The 23,996-nt window shown below is 52.1% G+C and overlaps 1 pseudogene; it reads right to left on the bottom strand.

Annotated features, from left to right (window-relative positions):
- Positions 1 to 15,588: 15,588 nt before the first annotated feature.
- LOC119342449 lies at positions 15,589 to 15,727 on the bottom strand (annotated as a pseudogene).
- Between the last annotated feature and the right edge of the window lie 8,269 nt (positions 15,728 to 23,996).

Below are 23,996 nucleotides of genomic sequence, written 5' to 3'. Positions count from 1 at the left end.
AATCTACTCAAGCATCATAGGATGGCAACATATTATTTTATAATAATATGAAGCATTAAAGCACCATGTTCATGTAGGGGTACAACGGGTTGCGGGAGAGTGGATCGCTATAGATAGATTGGGGAAGGTGATGAAGATGTTGGTGAATATGCCGGAGTTGTTGGACTAGATCGTCGTCGCCCGATGATTGCCCCGACGGCGTTCCGACACCACCGGGAGAGATGGGGAGAGAGCCCCCCTCCTCCTTCTTCTGCCTTGGCCTTCCCCCTAGATGGGAGGAGAGTTCCCCCTCTGGTCCATGGTTACCATGGCGGCGGGCGGACGGGTGCCACTACTGGAATCTGGCATTTTGCCGTCTGCACCTCTTTGCCATCTGCCAGCTGATGGCAAAGAGGCTCTTTGTCGTCCGCTTCCACAAAGCGGATGAAAAAGAAAGTGCAGATGGAAAAAATGCTATTTGCCATCAGCTGCATCTTTGCCGCCAGCCAACTGACGGCAAAGAGATGGAAGCCAAACAACAAAGAGCCAGGTGGGCCCCACAGGGCACGGCATGGCTAGGTCCGATTCTTTACCATCTGCACTTTCTTTGTCGTCTGCTAGCAGACAGCAATGTTACTCCTTTGTTGTCCGCCTGCGGATGGCAAACAGGAGGCATGGGCCAGCCCTAACGGTCGCCCTCTTTGTCGTCTGCTAGCAGACGGCAAAGAAGGCCCACTTAACGGGCTGAGCCGTCTCCCCTCTCTCTCTTTCTCTCTCTCCCTCGTGCGCGCCCGTCTCTCTCCTCTGTCGCCGCCGCCGGCCAACCCCGCCCCCCTGACCTAGCCCCCGCCGCCGTCCAGTCCTTCCGCCCCTCTCCCACCCCTCCTCGAGGCCCCTGTGCCGCCCCGCCCTGCTGCCGTCCTCCTCCCCGCGGCCTCTGCGCCGCCCCGCTGTGCCCTGTTGCTGGACGTTATTGTCACGGACGTCCGAAGTGCCAGAATGTGGCGTGGTGCTGCTGCGAACCAACCAGCTATCCTCGCCCATGCGAAAGCGGGTCATTAGTGTCGTGAGAGCTACCATGGACTTGGGTTTTTCCTGGCCGAGGTGTCGGGCGAGCCACTCGTCACGGATATTATGCTTAAAAGCCGCCAGGGCTTCGGCGTCTGGACAGTTGACTATTTGGTTCTTTTTAGTTAGGAACCGAGTCCAGAATTTCCTGGCTGATTCTTTGGGCTATTGAGTAATGTGGCTCAAATCATCGGCGTCCGGTGGTCGCACGTATGTGACCTAGAAGTTGTCGAGGAACGCATCTTCCAGGTTTTCCCAACTGCCAATGGAATTTGCTGGCAGGCTATTTAGCCACTGCCGGCCATTGGGCTTAAGGGGAAGATACTTGATGGCGTGTAGGTCGTCTCCGCGGGCCATGTGAATATGGAGAAGGAAATCTTCAATCCATACTGCGGGGTCTGTTGTGCCATCGTATGATTCGATGTTTACGGGTTTGAATCCTTCTGGGAATTCATGGTCCATCACTTCATCAGTGAAGCAGAGGGGGTGTGCGGCGCCTCTGTGCCGGGCTATGTGGCTACGCAGTTCGAATTGGTCTGGGTGGCTGTGTTTGACCCGGTCGGACTTGTTTATGGTGTATCCATCGCGACGGTCATCATCGCGTGCTGGGGCGCGTTCCCGCGATCTCTAGATCGATCTTGGCTGTCCTGCTTTGCTTTCCAGTATATCTTGCATGTCTTGCCTAGTGCCACGGGCCGTAGTGTACTGGCGTGGAGGTGCGGGCTGGTATTCGGGCTGATATGCCATTTTATCCTAGCCTCGGGGTGGCCGGTCAGCCGTGTGGCGCTCGAGTCCGTATTCCTCGGCTGCCGGGACCTCAGTCCACCTATCTGTGAGCCGGTCTTGATCAACTTGGAGTTGCTGCTGCTTCTATTTCAGGCTCCTCGCAGTGGCCATAAGCCGACGCTTGAAGCGCTCCTGCTCCACGGGATCCTCAGGCACGCCGAACTCGTCGTCGCCGAGGCTAATCTCGTCTTCGGAGGGGGGCATGTAGTTGTCCTCCTCCCGATATCCGTTGGTCGCCTGTTTGTCTAGGCTGACTTGCTCATCTTCCTGCTCATCCTGCTCGAAGGCGGGCTGATCAGGGTTGTATTCCTCTTTGGCACCATCCGGATTGTTTTCTGTGTTGGTATTGCTGTGTCGGGGCTTGGAGCGGCGCCGACGACGCCCATGCTTTGTTTTTCTCCCTGAGGAGTTATCCTCCGTTGCCTCACCGCCATTGGTTTCCATCAGAGTGTCCACCATATATATCGTATGAGGAGGTGGCTGTCCACCGCCCTATGAGCGGTGGTTCCTGTGCTTCTTTTGCATCGTCATCTATACCGGCGATGTCTTCGGAGTCAAAGTCAAGCACGTCGGTTAGATCATCGACCGTGGCAATGAAGTGGGTGGTGGGTGGGCAGCCAATTCCTATGTCGCCTGCTTCCCACTCAAGCCGGACATAGTTCGGCCAAGAGCCTCCTGAAAAAGAAAGAGACTTTAATGAGTTCAGCATGTCGCACAAGGGCGAGTGCTGGAAGATATCCATGGAGGTAAACTCCATTACCGGAGCCCAACCTGGCTCTGCTGGCTCAGGAGTGCGCGGACTGGTACCAACAACCCGATACGAGTCCGGGGGTACGGAGTCACAGGCTTCCACAGAGGTGAGACCTGTGTTTGGCCCCACCACCGATGAGTGTGCGGCCTGCGAGGCGGGGTCCATCCCACCGTCCTTAGGCAACGCAGCCTGCTCCGGATTTAGGTCCGGGGCTACTACAGGTGTGATATCCCGAGCATTGTACGACAACAGGTCTAAGCCGTGCTCATCGTGACTGCCCGGTGCTCCTGGCACAGGCCTGAATCCGTCGAAGATCAAGTCTTCGCGAATGTCGGCCGTGTAGTTCAAGTTTTCGAACCTGACCTGGTGGCCAGGGGCGTAGCTGTCAATCTGCTCCAGATGGCCAAGCGAATTGGCCCGCAATGCGAAGCCGCCGAACATGAAGATCTCTCCGGGGAGAAAAGTCTCGCCCTGGACCTTGTTGTTGACGATTGAAGGCGCCATCAAGCCTTGCAGCGACGACACAGAGGAACTCTCAATGAAAGCACTAATGTCGGTGTCAAAACCGGCGGATCTCGGGTAGGGGGTCCCGATCTGTGCGTCTTAGGCTGATGGTACCAGGAAGCAAGGGACACAATGTTTACCCAGGTTCGGGCCCTCTCGGTGGAGGTAAAACCCTACTTCCTGCATGATTAATATTGACGATATGAGTAGTACAAAAGTAGATCTACCATGAGATCGTAGAGGCTAAACCCTAGAAGCTAGCCTATGATGATTATGATTGTAATTGTGATCGGCCTTCTAAGGACTAACCTCTCCGGTTTATATAGATCCCGGAGAGGGCTAGGGTTTACACGGAGTCGGTTACAAGGAAGGAAATACAATATCTGGATCGCCAAGCTTGTCTTCCACGCAAAGGAGAGTCCCATCCGGACACGGGACGGAGTCTTGAGTCTTGTATCTTCACGCTTCAATAGTCCGGATGAAGTATATAGTCCGGTCGTCCGGATACCCCCTAATCCAGGACTCCCTCAGCAGGCTCCTTCTCTCTTCGCCCCCGACGCCACTGTACCCGGCCCCGTCCTCATTTGCCCCAGCCGGCCCCGGCGACCATCGCCCCTTTTGGCCACCACCTCGCCCGCCTGTGCCGGCCCCTTCTCTCTTTGCCCTTGACGCCGCCGTGCCCAGCCCGGTCCCCATTTTTCCCCGCTGGACCGATACCTCGACGTTGCACCACCTCCCACCTCGAACAGCGGCGGCCTACGGCAGCTCTGCCCGCAATGAAGGGTGCTGGGTGCTGGCCCTCATCGAAGGGCGGGGTTCGACCGGATCCAGCGCCCGGATGAGCGTGGTGAGCTCTGGCGGAGCCGAGGGCGGATTGGAGCTCCTCGTTAAATCAAATCTCTTGTAATTTGTTCGTGTATACTGTAGTGTTTGTGGGTAATGTATTGTGAAATTCATTCGTCGATTCTTGGAGCAAGTGTTGATGGTACTGTAGTGTTTATCGTCGTTCGTTCGTTCCTCGTCGATTTGTATCGTTGGAATACTGCTCGCCAGGCACCGGACATGCCAAACACAGGACGCCGAACAGGCTGCTCGCCGAATGTTTTTTTTTAATATTTACTAAGTTCTTTGTTGTCCGTGATTTTACGAGGCTGACGGCAAAGATTGCATTTGGCAGATGGCAAAGGGAGGGCATCTTTGCCGTCCGCTGGCGGATGGCAAAGACGATTTCATCTTTGTCGTCTGCCAGCAGATGGCAAAGTGCCCTTTGCCGTAGCTTATTCAGCCGGACTTGTTGCCGTCTGCTGGCTGACGGCAAAAGACTTTGCTGTCCGGGATCTGTGCCTTTGCCGTCCGCCATGGCGGATGGCAAAGAAGCTGATTCCAGTAGTGTCAGGGGACAAATCTGCACCCGATCCCGAGGTAGATTCGCCTGCGCTAGCAGCTTCGGCGCTATCTGGCGTTGGTTGGATGCGAGCTGGATCTTCTTTGGCGAGTGGCTGTTCCTCAGAGGATGAAACTGGCATAGAAGATCCTGGCCGGCTGGGCAACATGGGGCCGCGGGAATAAGAGCCTGGTCCCGTGCCTCTCGATCGAGCTGCGGTGCGCCGCTTGTAGACCACGGGTTGGCCCACGAAGGGCACACCATATGGGCCAGCAGCAAACTGTCGCGTGGCAGCTGGCGATTGGTGTGAGGCGATGGGCACCCCACTCCGAGCCACGAGCCACCGCGTGTGCGATGCTGAGGCGCGCACGGGTGCGCCTGTCCCCGCTGAATCTGGTGACACAGATCCCACGGTGGATCCACTGCTCTGCTCCAGAGCGGATCCCTAGGAGGATTTGCCCCCTTTGCCGTGACACACGTGATATGGCCCGTTTTGACAGATTTCTTCACCATGTTCCAATTTTGTTTTTGTTGTTTTCTTTGTTATGGTCTCCTATATCATCACAAGACTAATGCATATGGTTAGGAGGATTAGTCAACATATGATCATCACAGTTATTATTTCCCCCTTGATGATGACCGGAAACATGAGGTGGCAAGAGAATAATTTCTATGCGTCACAAAGCTCTGGCATTGGGATGGAGATCAGCGAAGGGGAATTTTGTCTCATTGAAGACAACATCGCAAGATATGAACACACGTCCAGTAGAAATATCAAGGCACTTTACACCCTTATGCTGAGCACTATACCCAAGAAAAGCACATTGCTTTGAGCAAATCATGAGCTTGCAGTTGTTGTCAGGACGAAGATTAGGCCAACAAGCGCATCCAAATACACGAAGAGATGTGTAGTCTGGTTTTGTGTGGAGAAGTCTTTCTACCGGAGTTTCATTGTTGATGACACAACTAGGGATTATAATGTGCACAACAGTAAGAAAGGCTTCTTCCCAAAAAATTAGAGGCATGGAGGCCCCGACCAAAAGAGCGAGACCAACTTCAATGATGTGCCTATGCTTGTGTTCAGCATATCCATTTTGTTTGTGAGCATGGGGCATGACACATGGTGAGATATGGCTAGGTTTTTGAACGAGTTTAGTTTTTCATACTCCCCTCCCCAATCAGATTGGACAACAATAATTTTTCTATCAAACTTGCGTTCAACGAGTGCTTGAAAGTTCTTAAAAACTTGAAACACATCGGATCTTTTCTTAAGGAGATTGATCCAAGAAATTTTTTTGTAGTCATCAATAAAGCTCAAGTGGTATGTGTGCCTACCAACGCAACTTGGTGCAGGGCCCTGAGGGAGTCCTGGATTAGGGGGTATTCGGACAGCCGGACTATATACTTTGGCCGGACTGTTGGACCATGAAGATACAAGACTCAAGACTTTGTCCCGTGTCCGGATGGGACTCTCCTTTGCGTGGAAGACAAGCTTGGCGATCTGGATGTTAGATCTCCTTCTTTGTAACCGACTTTGTATAACCCTAGCCTCCTCCGGTGTGTATATAAACTAGACGGTTTAGTCCATAGGGGAAGAACAATCAGAATCATAGGCTAGCTCCTAGGGTTTAGCCTGTACGATCTCGTGGTAGATCAACTCTTGTAATACTCATATCATCAAGATCAATCAAGCAGGAAGTAGGGTATTACCTCCATCGAGAGGGCCCGAACCTGGGTAAAACTTCGTGTCCCCTGCCTCCTGTTACCATTAGCCTTAGACGCACAGTTCGGGACCACCTACCCGAGATCCGCCAGTTTTGACACCGACATTGGTGCTCTCATTGAGAGTTCCTCTGTGCCGTCGCAGCAAGGCTCGATGGCTCCTTCAATCATCAACGACAACGCAGTCCAGGGTGAGACTTTTCTCCCCAGTCAGATCTTCGTGTTCGGTGGCTTCGCACTGCGGGCCAATTCGCTTGGCCATCTGGAGTAGATCGACAGCTACGCCCCTGGACATCAGGTCAGGTTCGAAAACTTGAACTACACGGCCGATATCCGTGGAGACTTGATCTTCGACGGATTCAGGCCTACGCCAGGAGCGCCGAACAGTCACGACGAGCACTGCTTAGATCTGTTGTCAGACAATATTCGGGATATCGCACCTATAGTAGCCCCGGACCTAAATCCAGGGCAGATTGCGTCGTCCGAGGACGGGTGGATGGGCCCCGCCCCGGAGGCCGCATACTCATCGGCGGTAGAGCCGAACACAGACACCACCTCTAAGGAAGTCTGTGTCACCGAACCCCCGGACTTGTGTCTGGCTGTAGGTTCTAGACCGTACGCACCTGGGCCCGTCGAACCCGATTGGGCTCCGGTAATGGAGTTCACCGCTGCGGATATCTTTCATCAACCACCCTTTGGCGATGTGCTAAACTCTTTAAGGTCTCTCTCCTTGTTAGTGGACTCTTGGCCGAACTATGTCCGGCTAGAGGGGGATTCGGACGACGAAGAAAATCTCCGCCCACCCACCACCCACTTAATAGTCACTGTCGATGATGTAACAGACATGCTTGACTTCGACTCCGATGATACCGATGGTATGGACGTCCGCGCAGGGGACAATTTGGAACCACCGCCCACGGGGCGCTGGACTGCCACCTCATCATATGATATATACATGGTGGACATGCCTAAGGAGGACAATGGCAACAAAAAGGACACAACGGAGGATAAAACCCCTGGACAAAAGCCAAAACGACGGCGAAGACGCCGCTCTAAGTCCAGCCACAGTAAAAATAGTGATAACAATGCTGGAAAAATCGACACCCCAGTCAACTCCAAAGGCAACAACAACCATATGGACCCAGCGAAGGAGCAGGATAAGCCAGGTCACACAGAACACAGCCCAGAGCAGACGCCAGATCACAGCGATCCCGAGGGCCGAACTCATCAACCTGCCTCCGGAGAAGAGTACAGTCCGGATAACGATGCATTCATCATCCTGGAAAAACATTTGGAATGAGATAACCTCCACAGAAGGCTTATGGCCACTGCGAGAAGCCTAAAGAAGCATAAGCAAAGGCTTAAGGCCGCACAGGAAACGCTCAACCGCAGATGGAATAAAGTGCTAGACACTAAAGAAAAATATGGCGACTATCGCCACACAAAGAGCTACCCAAAGCGCAAGTTGCTGCCAGAATTCGACGATGAGGCCATTCCACCAAAGAACAATACGGCCAGTAGGCCGGACCAACCACTTCATGACCACGATAGAGCAGCTGCTGATGCTCCACACGATTTACGGGAGCTCCTAGACAAAAAGGACGGCGCGACCAGGTCCATCTATGGATCTAGAGGACATGCTCTGGCGCAGGATTATGGTCACCAAAACGATCAGAATAATCAAATACCAGTTCGGAATCAACACCGGACACAACAATAGTCGACAACACGTCCAGATACAGAGGGGTTGCGCACCCTCTGTGCTTCACCGAAGAGGTACTGGATCACGAATTTCCATAGGGATTCAAACCCGTGAACATAGAGGCATACGACGGAACAACAGACCCCGGGGTATGGATTGAGGATTTTATCCTTCGTATCCACATGGCTCGTGGGGATGACCTCCACGCCATCAAATACCATCCCCTCAAGTTGAAGGGACCAGCTCAGCACTGGTTGAAAACCCTCCCTGAAAATTCAATCGGAAGTTGGGAAGAACTTGAGGACGCTTTCAGGGCCAATTTTCAAGGGACCTATGTCTGACCTCTGGACGCTGACGATTTAAGTCACATAATTCAACAGCCCGGAGAGTCCGCCCAAAAGCTTTGGAACAGATTTCTCACTAAGAAGAATCAAATTGTCGATTGTCCGGATGCCGAAGCCCTAGCGGCCTTGAAGCACAGTATCTGAGACGAGTGGCTCGCCAGACACCTCGACCAAGAAAAGCCGAGGACAATGGCAGCCTTAACAAGCCTTATGACCCGCTTATGCATGGGCAAAGACAGCTGGTTAGCCCGTAGAGGCACCAGCGACCCGGGCACATCCGAAATTAGGGATGGCAACAGGAAGCCACAGTGTAATAAAAACAAGCGTCAAAACAAGGAAGAAAGTTCGGACAACACGGCGGTCAACGCCGGATTCAGGGGCTCTCGACCCGCTCAACAAAAGAAGCCATTTAAAGGCAGCAAAGAGGGATCGTCCGGCCTGAACAAAGTCCTGGACAGATTGTGCCAAATTCATGGCACCCCCGAAAAACCTGCGAACCACACTCACAGAGAATGTTGGGTCTTTAGGCAGGCCGGCAAGTTAAATGCCGAACACACGGGAAGGAAAACACCAAGTGAAGACGAGGATGAGCCTCGCCAGCCGAACACTGGGGGACAGAAAAAATTCCCACCAGAGGTAAAAACAGTAAACATGATCTACGCGACTCACATACCAAAGAGAAGGCGCAAACGCGCGCTCAGAGACGCATACGCTGTAGAGCCCATCGCCCCCAAACTCAACCCCTGGTCGGCCTGCCCGATCACCTTTGATCACAGGGACCACCCGACTAGTATCCGGCAAGGAGGATCGGCTGCCTTGGTGCTCGACCCAGTAATTGATGGATACCATCTCACTCGTGTCCTCATGGACGGTGGCAGTAGTCTCAATTAAATATATCAGGACACTGTCCGCAAGATGGGGATAGACCCATCCAGAATCAGCCAAAGTAACACCACCTTTAAAGGGGTGATACCAGGCGTTGAGGCCTGCTGCAGGGGCTCCCTCGTATTAGAGGTGACATTCGGTTCTTCAGACGACTTTAGAAGCGAAGAATTACTCTTCACCATCGCTCCCCTCAGAAGTGGTTATCATGCATTGCTCGGAAGAACAGCCTTCGCTCGCTTCAATACAGTACCGCACTACGCCTACCTTAAACTCAAGATGCCGGTCCACGTGGCGTCATAACCGTTAGCGGAAATACAGAGCGTTCCTTACGTGCGGAAGAGTATGCGGCGGCTCTAGCAGCCGGACACTAAGTGGCCTCTCCTATCAGAACGCATGATCGGTCAATAAGACCACGGACATGGTTAGACGAGTCTGGAGCACCACCGTCGGTAACAGCCCAGACAAACCTGAGCCGGGTGCTATACACGTAATCCCATAAAGGGCATCAGGGGCTGCAAACATGCAATAAAGCCCACCTTTTGGCTTGACCTTATTAACAGGCCAATGTCTTACACTTCTACTATCCATTGATAATAACCAACTCTTCGCACGCTTACGCCATACTCTTTTACATGAGTTTTCCTTTTTACAGACACCATTCGCGCGACACCCTACCAGGACACGGCACAATGGAGACAAAGACGCAGACGTGCAGCAGGGCCCTGCTCAAAGGTTTCCCTTAGATTAAGCCCTTGTGTGAACCTTCTTTATTGTCTCTTGTTGCTTGACATCCCATGGGTACTCAATACACCCACATGGGATACTGGCGTTATTGGCATTTCGCCACGATAGACTAATGCGCGTACCTGGAAATACATGGTTCATAATCAAGGGCGCCACTCATCCCAGTGTATGTTATAAAGTCCGGATACCTTCGGGAGTGTTCGGCGTTGTGAGTTTGGCATTATATGCATCAGCTTCGAATCATGTCTTTGGTCAAATGTTGGGTTTGCCCGGCTCCAGGGTTTGCTGCCTTATGTTCCGCTTCTATCGGCTAAGGCGGCCAAAGGAGAACTACTGCGATTGTGCCCTAGTTATTCCGGATGAGCACCTCCGTAGAGAAAGCTGAAAACTGACTGTCATGATATAGCGAGAGACTGGTCAACCACTCGATCGAGGACTCATCGGAATCTTTAGGATTCCTCCGCATTAACGAAGGGCCATTTCCCGGTCATGTACACACGCGCCCGTATCTGTATGCACGCCAAGGTACCAGGGGCTACATAGTAGCCCCACCGTCAAACTCCTATGGCTAAGTGAAAGTGTTAAATCTTTATAGTCCGATGGCCTAGTTCGACGTACGATCACCTCCTTAATGGACCAAGACGTTGGATCAAGTGTGATTACGCACATTTTTGCGAACACCCCCGCATTGTATGCGTGGGGGCTGAAGCCAACGACTGCTAACTTTCAGGTTATATATACATCAAATGGCCGCACAGGAGGCACAATAGCACTTTCGCGCGAAAGTATAAACATAGCCTCTATAATTAAAATACAATTATTTTTACAACGGAACGATTTGTCACTCAAACAAGACACTCTTCGAGCACTGAGCCTCTATTAAACGAGCACCTTCTGTTACCTGCTCGAAATAGTGCTCGCCTGGATCCTGTCTTCCCGCCGGATTATGGGTTGCAATGATGGTGGCCTCCATATCTTCCCAATATGTTTTACCACGGGCAAGAGCCATCCGCGCACCCTCTATGCACGCCGACCTCTTCATGGCATCGATTCGTGATACGACGCTAAGGAATTGTTGCACTAAACCAAAATAACTATCCGGCTTTGGTTCGACCTATGGAGCTCGGCCACAGCGGCCATCCTTTCACTCAATGGCAATGGGCATGTTGGAGCACTGAATTGCGACCAGAACAGCCTTTCTACTTCACTATATTTTTGATCCTCGAAAAACATGGTCGCATCACCCGTACTTTTTGCCAGATCCACATACGCGTCTGCAGCGCTCCAGTGCCGACCCATAGGAGCGTACTTTGGATCTAAGAACTTCATCTGCAACAAATAGGGGCTTCCAGCTACGATTTCTCCGACCTGTCGAAGCTCCTCCCGCGCATCCCTACTTCCGGAACGCGTCTCCTTGGCCGCATCAAGGGCCTTCTTTAGGTCATCCGACTTTGCCTGATTCTCCTTTTCAAGGAGCTCATACAGGCCGGCGGCGTCTCTCAGCTCCATAGCTATCTCGGCTATTTTATCTTCGCTTCGGCGATGAGCATCCTATTCGGCTCTCAAATCTTCGGTCGCCTTTAGGGCAGCCGCATTGCTAGCCCGGGTTTGTTCCTTGGCTAGGGCAAGCTCCACCCTCAGGGCCTCCATGGTAGCATCTTCGCCTGCAGCCGAAGCATATCACATTAACATTATGCTCCTCTTAATATTTCCTATAGCAAATAAGGAAAATAGAGCACATACTCTGTGACTCGTTAAGCCGCTCATTCACAAGCGTGATGTTGGCGTCCACAACTTCAATCTGTCGCCTCAGTTCGGCGAATTCAGCGGTCCTGTCTACCGCCGGACCCTTAACACCTGCGCATGAATGCAGTGCGATCATTACTTAAGAGTGTGATCCTCCGTTTGCCACCTAGGGCTGGCAACTAGAGTCTCGGGGGCTACTATCTATACGGAGCACACCTAGCGCGTGCGGTACAACCAAAAAATTACGTATTTCATTATGTACCTCAAATCCTTTGAGCAGGCTCGTAAAAGCTTCATTCAACCCGCTTGTGGCGGATGAAATCTTCTCAAACACCGTGCCCATTAATGAACGGTGATCCTCCGAGAGAGAAGCTTGCTCCAGAAGGCCCGTCAGCGTGTCCGGCCGGTCGCCGGACTGTGCCGGACCCTTCTTATTGCCCCCCGTGGGGGCCGAACGCTCCGGGCTCAGGACGGCCGAAGTATTAGCTTCTGGCCTCGGCGAATCTGGACTCCTCGGTGACGACACCTCGGGGTCGCCCGCCCCATGAGGCGGAGAGGCAGGTGGGGTTTCACTCTCCATCATCTCCGAAAGAAGATCCCCCGAAGACGAACTCTGAAGAGAAGAGCTACTAGCCGGACTGCAAAGGATGGATCCTGGTTATTGTTCTTGAAGGAGGAAGCTGTAGCTTTGTTTTTACGATTAACTTACAGCTTGGTGGAGGGCTGGCCCGTTTGCGGGCATGGCACGGTGAGGACCCTGGTGAAGTTTTCTTCCCTTGTCTAGGCACCTTCGCTTCCAAGTCTTTGGAGGCGGCCCTCTTCTTCCCGCGGGGGGGGGGGAGACCTTAGACTCCCCTCCCCGACTATTCTCCTTCGTGGTGACAGTAATTTCCCCGGTTTGGATGTGCAATGTGTGAAGCTCTACTTCTCTACTCTTCCCTTCGTCTTTCCCCGAGGGCACTTGACTTAGCACATGTCTAAGTATCCTGGCTATTGCAGGGCTAGGCGAGCCTTCGGGAAGTGGCGCCGGACACCTGATTCTCTCCGCCTTGCTGAGCCAATCCTGGCCGCGGAAGGTTTTCAGAATAATGTTGTGATAAATATAAACGAAGTGTTCGGTTTCATGGTTACTTACTTGGGTATCTGGGCGGTTGCAGCTCAGGCCCGCATCCTCGGTGGTGTCTGGACACTTTACTTGTGATCCGAAGAATAACCTACACATCCCTTTGAGAGTCATGCCGAAGAAGTGCTGAATAGTTTGCGGACCTTCCGGGATGAACTCCCACATCCGGAGAGGCCGACGTTTGCACGGCAAGATCCGTCGGACTAGCATTACCTGAATTACGCTGACAAGACGGATGTCCCTCTCAAGAAGCTCCCGAATACGGCTCTGCAATGTCGGTACATCATTAGCAGGCCTCCAATCCAGTCCCACGTTGGCCCATGACGCCAGTTGAGGCGGAGGGCCCGAGCGGAAGTCGGGGGCAGCCACCCACTTTGTGCCTCTGGGAGCCGTGACGTAGAACCACCTCTGCTGCCATAGATCGGACACCTCCGGGAAGAAGCCCTCTGGCCATGGGGCATCGGCGTTTCTGCTTATTGCAGTGCCTCCGCACTCCGCGTGTCGCCCCTCGATCGCCTTCAGCTTTACATTGAAGGTCTTGAGCCATAAGCCGAAGTGCAGGGTGATGTGGAGGAAGGCTTCGCACACGACGATAAACGACGAGTAGTGAAGGATGGAGTCCGGAGCTAGATCATGAAAATCTAGCCCGTAATAGAACATGATCCCTCTCACAAAGGGATCGAGGGTGAAGCCTAAGCCACGGAGGAAGTGAGAAACAAATACATCGCTCTCGTTGGGCTCGGGAGTAGGGATGACCTGCCCTGGAGCAGGAAGCATGTGCTTGATGTCGGCGGTCAGATATCTGGCCTCCCTAAGCTTTGCAATGTCCTCCTCTGTGACAGAGGAGGCCATCCACCGGCCTTGAAGGTTGGATCCGGACATGATTGAAGATCCGAAGTGCCTAAGCTTGAGCTTCGGGTGTTGGAACTCGAGATGCGGAAAGGCGCAAGCGTGGTAAGAGAGAGGGATAGGCCTCGGCCCCTTTTATAAAGGGGGTGAATATCAAACGTCCTCAGCGTAACCATTTGGGACTTGCCTAAAAACACGGGGTTATACCAACAGGCATAGTGGGGTTGCCCGCACCCGTATTGATGGGAGTCCTGCAATAAGGGGAACACGATCTCTGCTTCGACGAGGCGTGCCAATAAAACTGCCTTGCAGTGCGTGTCGTGGCAGGCCGAGAAAAACCGGTTCGTATTGAGCCAGGCCGCGGTGTAAGGGCACACCCTAAAAAATTGTCAGCAGATTAGATTTGTAAAGTGTTATGCTCTCTACGGTGGTGTGCGGAAATTATCTTATAGAGCCGGACACGATTCTTAATCTACTTTGGAGTATTCGGAGATGGAACCTGCCTTGCAATGCCGAAGACAATCTGCGCGCCGGACTCACCGTCATTGAAGCCTGGTTCAGGGGCTACTGAGGGAGTCCTGGATTAGGGGGTATCCGGACAGCCGGACTATATACTTTGGCCGGACTGTTGGACCGTCAAGATACAGGACTCAAGACTTTGTCCCGTGTTCGGATGGGACTCTCCTTTGCGTGGAAGACAAGCTTGGCGATCCGGATGTTAGATCTCCTTCTTTGTAACCGACTCTGCATAACCCTAGCCTCCTCCGCTGTCTATATAAACCGGAGGGTTTAGTCTGTAGGGGAAGAACAATCAGAATCATAGGCTAGCTCCTAGGGTTTAGCCTCTACGATCTCGTGGTAGATCAACTCTTGTAATACTCATATCATCAAGATCAATCAAGCAGGAAGTAGGGTATTACCTCCATCGAGAGGGCCCAAACGTGGGTAAAACATCGTGTCCCCTTCCTCCTGTTACCATTAGCCTTAGACGCACAGTTTGGGACCCCCTACCCGAGATCCGCCGGTTTTGACACCGACATGTCCCACACATCAGAAAAGATTAATTGCCATGGTTGAGTGGAAACTGTAGTTGAAATAGGATACGGTAATTGATGACTTTTTGCTCTTTGACAAGAGTCACAAATTTCAACATCACGATCACCAACAAATGAAAGCTTATTATTTCTAAGTAAAAAATTAATTAAAGAAATGAAGCATGTCCTAAAATATCGTGCCATCGTATGGACGAAAGCTTGATAGCACCACAAGCTTGTTTATTTAGTCTTCTAAGCTCCGGAATCTACGGGTAAAGACCTTGAACATATCTACCTCGATAGAGGGTTTTCTTCATGTTCTGATCCTTAGTCAGAAAGAAGAAAGGGTGAAACTCAATATAGACATTATTGTCAAGAGTAATTCTATGAATGGATAGAAGATTTTTGTTGGCACTAGGGACATGCAAAAAATTTCTAAGATGAATTTTATGATGTGGGGTACTAATAACTGAATGACCAATGTGACCTATCCTCATACCTGCACCACTAGCGGTATGAATCTGGTCCTTTCCATGATACTTCTCCCTGAGAGTCACCTTGTCTAGTTCACCAGTAAGATGATTGGTGGCGCTGCTGCCAAGATACCAATTGGTATCGACACCATATGAGACGTCAGCAACAGCAGAAACCTTCTCTTCAACTTCAGAGGAGGCGTCGTCTTCTTCGAGATGGTACCAGCAGTCCTTCGCCATATGACCTGGTTTGCCACAGATCTGGCAATGCACGGCATCAGGACATGACTTGTCTGACCCGCCGCGGCTACCCCTGGTGTTTGTGGAGGAGGGGCGCCTACCGCGAGAATTGGATCCGCCGTTGCTGCCGCCGCTCCCCTGCTTGCCTTTAGAGCGAGGAGGGCCACGATGATGCGAGTAGCCGCCACGCCCACGCGGTGCAACGTTGGCAGAAGACTTGAAGCCGCTCAATCCTAGGTATTGTGCCACCCTGTGATCAAAATTCCAAAGCATTGCAAAGATCTCATCAACGGATACCGGGGTGATGCAGGTGTCGAGGGCGGAGACGAGAGGATGGTAGTCCTTGTTGAGGCCGTGGAGGATGTAGGAGATGAGTCCATCATCCTGGAGTGGCTTCCCGGCGGCGGCTAGCTCATCGGCGACGCCGCGCATCTCGGCGAAGTAGGTGGCGATGGTCTTGTTGCCCTTCTGGGTATTCACGAGGGAGGTTTGGATGTTGTTGACACGGCTAAGCGACCGTGAGGAAAACATGCCCAACAGTGGTGCCTAGAGCTCATCCGCTGTGGTGATCGCGGTCACCTGCACAAGCACCTCCTCGGTGAGATTGTTCAGAAGGTACCTGAGGGAGTCCTGGACTAGGGGGTGTCCGGACAGCCGGACTATCATCGTCCGCCGGACTCCAAGACTATGAACATACAAGATTGAAGACTCCGTCCCGTGTCCGGATGGGACTTTCCTTGGCGTGGAAGGCAAGCTTAGCAATACAGATATGTAGATTTCCTACCATTGTAACCGACTTTGTGTAACCCTAGCCCTCTCCAGTGTCTATATAAACCGGAGGGCTTTAGTCCGTAGGACATAACCTCCATTACAACAACCATACCATAGGCTAGCTTCTAGGGTTTAGCCTCCTTGATCTTGTGGTAGATCCACTCTTGTAATACACATTATCAATATTAATCGAGCAGGACGTAGGGTTTTACCTCCATCAAGAGGGCCCGAACCTGGGTAAAACATCGTGTCCCTTGTCTCCTGTTACCATCCTCCTAGACGCACAGTTCGGGACCCCCTACCCGAGATCCGCCGGTTTTGACACCGACATTGGTGCTTTCATTGAGAGTTCCTCTGTGCCGTCGCCGATAGGAAGGATGCCTCCACCCGTCTTCAAGGACGGTATTTTCGCCAAAGGGGCCTTGGCCGCCGGCCAAACTATCCGGCTAGGTGGTTTTCTTATGACCGCCTGTCCGGCCACTGCTTCGACAATGACTTCTCAAGTCGTCAAAAGCAATCTTCACGTCAGCTCGGAATTTGCCGAGCGGCTGGATCCAATAGAGCTCTCGTCTGTCAATGAGCTCTTGGATCGCATTGCCGCCCTGGGAGTCGCTACAGACTACAATCAGATTGGGCTTAAAACCGATCTGAGAGAGATTAACTCTCCCCAGGTCACCCACCACGTCGCAGTGGTAGAAGAACAATGCGGCGACCCTTCTCCTGTATTGAAAACTAGTCCTGTCTGGGCTCCCAAACCCTCCATGCCGGATTTCCGCGGAGGGACGGACTTCGATCGAGCACTGAACTTAAAGTCAGGCATCGTTCCAGACTTGTTGGACAACGTCCAGCAATCCAAGCTTCCAAATTTGGAAACTTCCCAGCCTTCGAGCCTTGAGATGGGTAGGGTTCCGGACTTAATTCCACCCACCCGCCCAGACATATGCGATCTATCTCTAATCCGGCAAGAGCCCGCCGAAACAGTACATCACTACTGGGCCAGATTCCTCCTGGTTATGGACAGGATAAAGGACTGCCGAGAGGAAAACGCAATCTCAATTTTTTGCAAAAATTGCACGGATGAGGGAATCGTGAACGCCGTCAGCCGTCGTAAAATTACACGCTTCGCCGACCTGGCGTCCATAGTACGAAAGTACTGTGCGATGGAGAGTTTCCGGAAAACCGAAAATAAGTTTTGGGACAATCCGGCCCCGAATACAACCCTAGTCCGCAACAAAAGGGTGCATTACACTCAGGCACCTGACACAAAAACCAAAAAGCAAAAACCCCATAGAGGGCACGGAACCGTACTGGAGGGATGGCTTAGCGGACCCTGTAAAATTCACAGTAAAGAAGGCGATGTCCTAACACAAAGCCTTCGAGCATGTTGGATATTACGGCAGGTGGCCAAAAGTGGCGAGGAGCTTCTAGCCCCGGAAAACCACTCCAGCAAGACCGGTACGGCATCAACAGTCTTCGAGACTTTCACATCAAATAATATGCGAAAACGAACAATCCGCAGCCTCGCCGAAGTCTACCAAGTGGCAACAACAAATCCATGGAGCGACACAGCCATCACCTTCAACGCCAGCGACGAACCTAAATTCCGAACAGCCCGAGCACCAGCCGCACTGGTACTTAGTCCAATAGTGGACGGCTTTCGACTTACAAAGGTCCTCATGGATGGCGGCAGCGGACTAAGCCTCATCTACGAGGAAACGCTTCAAATAAATGGAAATAGACTGGAGCCGCATTGAGCAAAGTAGCACAACCTTCAGAGGAATAATCCCTAGCCGGGAAGCGCGCTGCATCGGAAAAATCACACTCGATGTGGTGTTCAGCTCGTCGGACAATTACAGATCCGAAGAAGTCACGTTCCAAGTGGCCCCGTTCAACAGCGGATATCACGCTATATTAGGATGAGAGGCATTCACAATTTTTCAAGCAGTACCCCATTACGGGTACATGAAGCTCAAAATGCCTGGGCCCGGCGGAATAATCACGCTCGTTAGTGATCCGGACATAGCACTCCGCGCCGAAAACAAGACAGCCGCATTAGCCCTAGAGGCACTATCCGAGGCCCTAGCGGCAGAAGAACTCACCGCGCTGCGCTCTACTGTAAATAGGGACGACGTGATACTCGATAAGAGATCCAAGTCTACCTCCTTTAAACCAGCGGACGAAATAGTAAAATTCCAGGTCCATCCAACGGACCCAACAAAGACGGCCTCCATCGGGGCACAATTGAACCCTAATGTAGACGCCGCACTGCGAGAATTCCTTTGGGAAAATTGGGACATTTTCGCCTGGCACCCCTCGGATACGCCCGGAATCCCACGCAGATTGGCAGAACACAGCCTAAACATCCTAAAAGGATTCAAGCCAGTCAAACAGGCTCTTCGACGATTTTCTGAACCCAAAAGACAGGCAATGGGAGAAGAGCTAGCCAAACTATTGGAAGCCGGATTCATCAGAGATATCAAACATCCGGATTGGCTAGCAAACCTGGTAATGGTACCAAAGAAGGACAAATCCTGGCGCCTATGCGTTGATTTTAAAGACCTCAACAAGGCCGGACTCGAAGAAATAAAAGCCATATTGGCAACAAATCCGGTCCTGGCTGCGCCCAACCTGGGCGAACCAATGTTGTTATACATCGCAGCAACACATCAAGTTGTAAGCGCGGTACTCGTCGTCGAACGAGAGACAGAAGGGCATAAATTCCCTCTTCAAAAACCAGTGTACTATGTATCCACTGTGTTAGCCCCCTGCATGTCCCGTTACCCGCACTATCAAAAGATAGCGTATGCGATGTTCATGGCATCCCGGAAGCTCCGACACTACTTTCAAGAGTGTTCGATAACAGTAGCCTCCAAAGTACCACTCAACGACATTATAAACAACCGCGACGCAACAGGCAGGATTGCAAAATGGGCATTGAGCTCTTGCCATTCGATATAACTTACAAACCTCGGCGAGCTATAAAGTCACAAGTTCTGGCTGACTTTGTCGCTGAATGGACCGAAGCCGAACTCCCTAAAGAGTACGGCGCATACTCCAATTGGATTATGCACTTCGACGGCTCTAAAATGTTGGCCGGACTAGGGGCTGGCGTCGTATTGACGTCCCCGACCGGGGACACAGTCCAATACATACTTCAAATAATGTACACGGACTCCAACAACGCAGCCGAATACGAGGCCCTTTTACATGGTCTCTGGATGGCAATCTCCATGGGCATTCAACGCCTAGAGGTGCGGGGGGATTCAAACCTTGCAATATCCCAAATAAATGGAGACTTTGACGCCAAGGATCCGAAAATGGCAGCATATCACAACGCTGTCCTAAAAATGTCAGCTCGGTTTGAAGGACTCGAATTCCATCACATAGCCCGGGATAATAACCAAGCAGCCGATGTACTGGCACGCATAGGCGCAAAACGTGACGCTGTCCTTCCAAACATCTTCCTGGAACGGCTCTTCAAGCCATCCGTACTATGGGAAGAGGAGTCCGGAAATAACAAACCGGAAAAAGCCACACCAACCGGCGATTCAGCCGATGACATAACACCTTCGGCCCACGACATAATGGCAGTAATCGCCACGTGGACAGAACCATTCCTAGCATACTTGCTTAGGCAGGAACTTCTCGAAGACCAAAATGAGGCCCGCTGTATTGTCCGGCGATCTAAAGCCTACAAGGTCCATGAGGGAGAACTTTATAAGAAAAGCACAACCGGAGTCCTTCAAAGGTGTATCTCCGAAGAGGAAGGGCGAAACTTTCTGGCTGAAATTCATGCCGGACTAGGCGGACACCACACCGCAGCTCGGGCCCTTGTAGGAAAGGCATTCCATACAGGATTTTATTGGCCGACGGCCCGGGCAGATGCTCAGGACTTAGTCCAAAGATGCGTCGGTTGTCAGCTCTTTGCTAATCGGAGCCATATGCCACCCACCGCCCTCAAAACTATACCCATTACCTGGCCGTTCGCGGTCTGGGGGCTTGACATGGTTGGACCCCTTAAGGGGGGAACCCACAAGCAAAGGTACCTATTGGTCATGGTGGACAAATTCACCAAATGGATAGAGGCCAAGCCAGTCAAAACGGCAGAGTCCGGACCAGTGATAGACTTTATCTCTGGGGTAGTACACCGTTTTGGTGTCCCCCACAGCATCATCACCGATAACGGCACGAATTTTACGGCCGACGAGGTTAAATCATGGTGCAAAAATATGGGCATTAAGCTCGATTACGCTTCAGTCTATCATCCTCAAACCAACGGTCAAGTGGAACGAGCAAATGGTCTAATAATGAGCGGCATCAAACCCAGACTAGTGCGGTCACTTACAAAATCTGACACGCACTGGGTAGAGGAGCTCGACTCCGTACTCTGGGGGCTGCGGACAACGCCCAACCGTACTACCGGATTCACACCATTTTTTATGGTATACGGTGCAGAGGCAGTTCTGCCCTGCGACATCATTCATGACTCACCTCGAGTGCGCATGTACGAAGAAAGAGAAGTCGAGCTGGATCGGCAGGACAGCTTGGACGCATTGGAGGAAGAACGTGACGTCGCCAAGGCTCGTTCCGCATTCTACCAGCAGCAGGCTCAAAGATATCAAAGCAGAGAAGTACGGGCCAAGACTTACAACGTTGGCGAACTAGTTCTACGCCTGCCAGACAAGAAAAAGGACAAGCTCAAGCCCAAATGGGAGGGCCCCTTCATTATCGATCAAGTCCTGACCGGCGGAGCGTACCGTCTATGAAATGCGTCGGACAACCGACTCGAGCCGAACCCATGGAACGCAGGCCGCCTCCGAAGATTCTATGCCTAGCACCGGACTAAGAGTTCGTCCCCTTCCCCCGTTCAAATTTTTACACTTCAGCTGTCTTTTGTTTCTCTTTCTTCTCTTAACCCTTTTACTAAAAAGCCCTTAAGAGCATATTTGCGCATTGTTCGCATACACCTCATGTGCCATCCGCACTCATTATACCTGGGGGCTTCTTTATCAGAAGCCTAATTATAAGGGCTTCATGCCCAGCACATGTGTCAAGCTGCCACATGTACCTTTTATTCACCATTATATGCATCGATATGACTTAATTTTTGGCCAAGCTGGGTTGCCTGGCTCCTGTGCTTACCCCTACGTTCCCGATTGTTCGGCTAGGAGGTAAAGGGAGCACCTCTGTGATTGTTACTGCCGGGTCAGCCGGATGTGTACCTCAGACTGGGTGAAGCCGAAAGCTAGCGTTCTTAAGGGAATATTCGGTCGGTGACTTGAAAGATGATTTTTTATATACTTATTTATCTGCCCCCAGATGTTTTTCTGCTCTTTTCGCAGTCCGGACATGCACTTTAGGGCATGCCTCCCAGGGAAAGGAACCCCTAACGGAATTATTCTCCCTGGAAGATGTTTCTTACTAACCATGTAATATAACATAACTAGTTGGGCACTTGTCTGATAAAGCACTAATGACCCCTACGCCTGGTCTCAATGCATGCCCCGGTTGTTTTTTAACCGAGAAGGTATTCGGACACACTCCGGACTCTAGGGTCCCGAGGTTGAAGCGAAAAGGTCGGCAAAGACAAACGATCTACAATCCGGCTAGAAGGCATTTTTACATGTCATTTTAAAATACATTGTCACATTGACTGACTGTATTCCTCCTCAATCCCGTCTAACAGGCTGTCCAATTTACAGTCCCGTTGGGAAAATTTAGCGGCCAACTCTACTTGGCCGTATACTAAACTCACAGGGATCTCCTTCCCGTCGGGCCCCATAGGCCCGACTTCGGCCATATGGTTGGGATCCGCGTTCTTGTACCGCGTCTTCACAATGGCCCAGGCCTCCCTGGCACCTTGACGGCAGGACGAAATCTTCCATAAATGGAAGCGATGCCGCATTCCCTGAAGCTTCTCCACAAGCTCCCCAAGGCCTTCGGGCAGGGAAAGGGCCGGCCATAAAGCCTGAACGGCGCCGCTCATCGCCTGCCGAACTCGTTCGAGCAGCTGCAACAGTTCGGGAAGTTGATCACCCGTCGATACGGGCATCTCCTCTGCAGGGCGACCTGTGAGCATATCTACAGACATATTTTGTCAATTGACTTCCTCGCCAAACTCTTCTTTTCAAAGGAGTTCGCTCAAGCACTTACTATAGATGCCGCGACGAAGCTGCTGATTCTCCTTAACGGAGCCAGACAGCTCGGCCCGAACACCTTTTAGCTCTCCTCCGAGCTGGGCATGGGCATCCTGGAGCTTGTTCCTTTCCTGCTGCACCCTATTCAGCACCCTCTCACCGGCCTTCAACTGGCGTAGCAGTACTTGCCCATCCGGATCTTGTTCGGCAACACCTGCAATGTCATTATTAGACTTGCGCGCACACCACACAGCGCTTATATTTTTCAAATAATGTGTTACCAGGAGGGGTCTCCGTGTTTCCTCCTGCGGCAGCAAGTGCGGCCTCAAGTTGGGCCTTGCACTCTTGCAGCTCCTGAGACAGTTGGGTATTCTTCTCGGTAAGATCCTGCGTTTCAAATGATCCTTAAATCAGTTAACATAACTACTTTAAGTCTCGGGGGCTACTGGCATATATAACTGTTAAATTCTCTTACCCGTATGTCTTTTACATACTGCTCCGTGGCTCTGGTAAAACCATCTTGAGCAGCGCGGAGGTGCGCGTCCCCCGCGTTGAAGGCATTCAGCGCCTCAGGGGAGAAGCACGCGTCATGAAATACTGTCCGGCGGCGCCTATGGTTCATGGCGCTCTCCACCTCAGACTTGGTGGCGGACAGTCTGTCGGCATCCTCCGTTGGAGGAGTGTCCGGCTCGCGCCCTGCGCTCGCCTCCCCCTCCAGACCAGGTGCTGGAGCCTGGCTGGTAGGGGTTGGATTGGCAACCTCCACGCCCGCAGTCCGGCGGGCGCTTTTTCTCCTAAAAAAATCATGAGCACTCAAACGTTTCCTAGGAACGTTGCTCCAAATAACGAACTGTGAGCTATACCTTTTGCGGCGACGTTTTAGTCCGCGCCGCGCTCCTCTTCCGCCTACTGGTCCGGACTGGCCCTTGTTGGTCAGCCGCCGCGGGCTCGGCTTCCCGCCCTGAAGGCGCTTCCTGCAAAACGCCATCGTATGTGAAGGTCAGAAATGAGCAAGGAAGAAATAATGGTGTCGGGACTTCGGTCGCAATCACCTGGGAAGCCGGATATAGTCCGGGGTAGTCAGCTGTAATGGCGACTAAAGCATTATCCATGCTAAGCTGGTGGAACACTCCGTCGATTAGCTCCACCTTTATGTCCGGATCCTCTTCGGAGGCCGGATCCTGGGATCTCTCTGGATCCTCAGGTTGCGGAGCTGGACTTCGCATGTCCTCCACAACCCGACGCAGCTCCTGCGTCAAAAAACACAATATAAGAAACCTAAACTTTGAAAGCATGGGATTGGGCACGTAAAGTGTTCGCTTACCCAATGCCGAGGGTTATTCATGGAGAACCCATTCAACGGGTTCGTCTGGAGGAAGTCCTCCTTCTCTCCCTTGTACAGGCCGGACAGGATCTTCGCCAGGTCCTCGGCCGAACCCGGCCCTTTACGGCCATGACGGGTGGCATCATCCTCCCCGTTGAAATCCCACATGGGGTGGCCCCTGTATTGTAGTGGCTGCACCCCCCGCATAATGCATGTTGCCATGACTCCAATCATGGTCAACCCGGAATGGGCCAGTAACCCCCCGCATAATGCATGTTGCCATGACTCCAATCATGGTCTTCCTCCGGTTGGGGGCTCCGCGGACGCCAACTAAGGTGTTTCTTCAGAGGAGCATTGCTGAACTACGGGAGGCCGATCCGAACAGGGTCCGGCAGTGGAGCGTCTTCTATGTAAAACCATTCCGAAGGCC

The sequence above is a fragment of the Triticum dicoccoides genome, chromosome 7B (assembly GCF_002162155.2).
Source record: "Triticum dicoccoides isolate Atlit2015 ecotype Zavitan chromosome 7B, WEW_v2.0, whole genome shotgun sequence".
NCBI lineage: Eukaryota > Viridiplantae > Streptophyta > Magnoliopsida > Poales > Poaceae > Triticum > Triticum dicoccoides.
The sequence above is the reverse complement of the archived record's forward strand: the minus strand, read 5'-3'. Positions and strand labels throughout refer to the sequence as shown.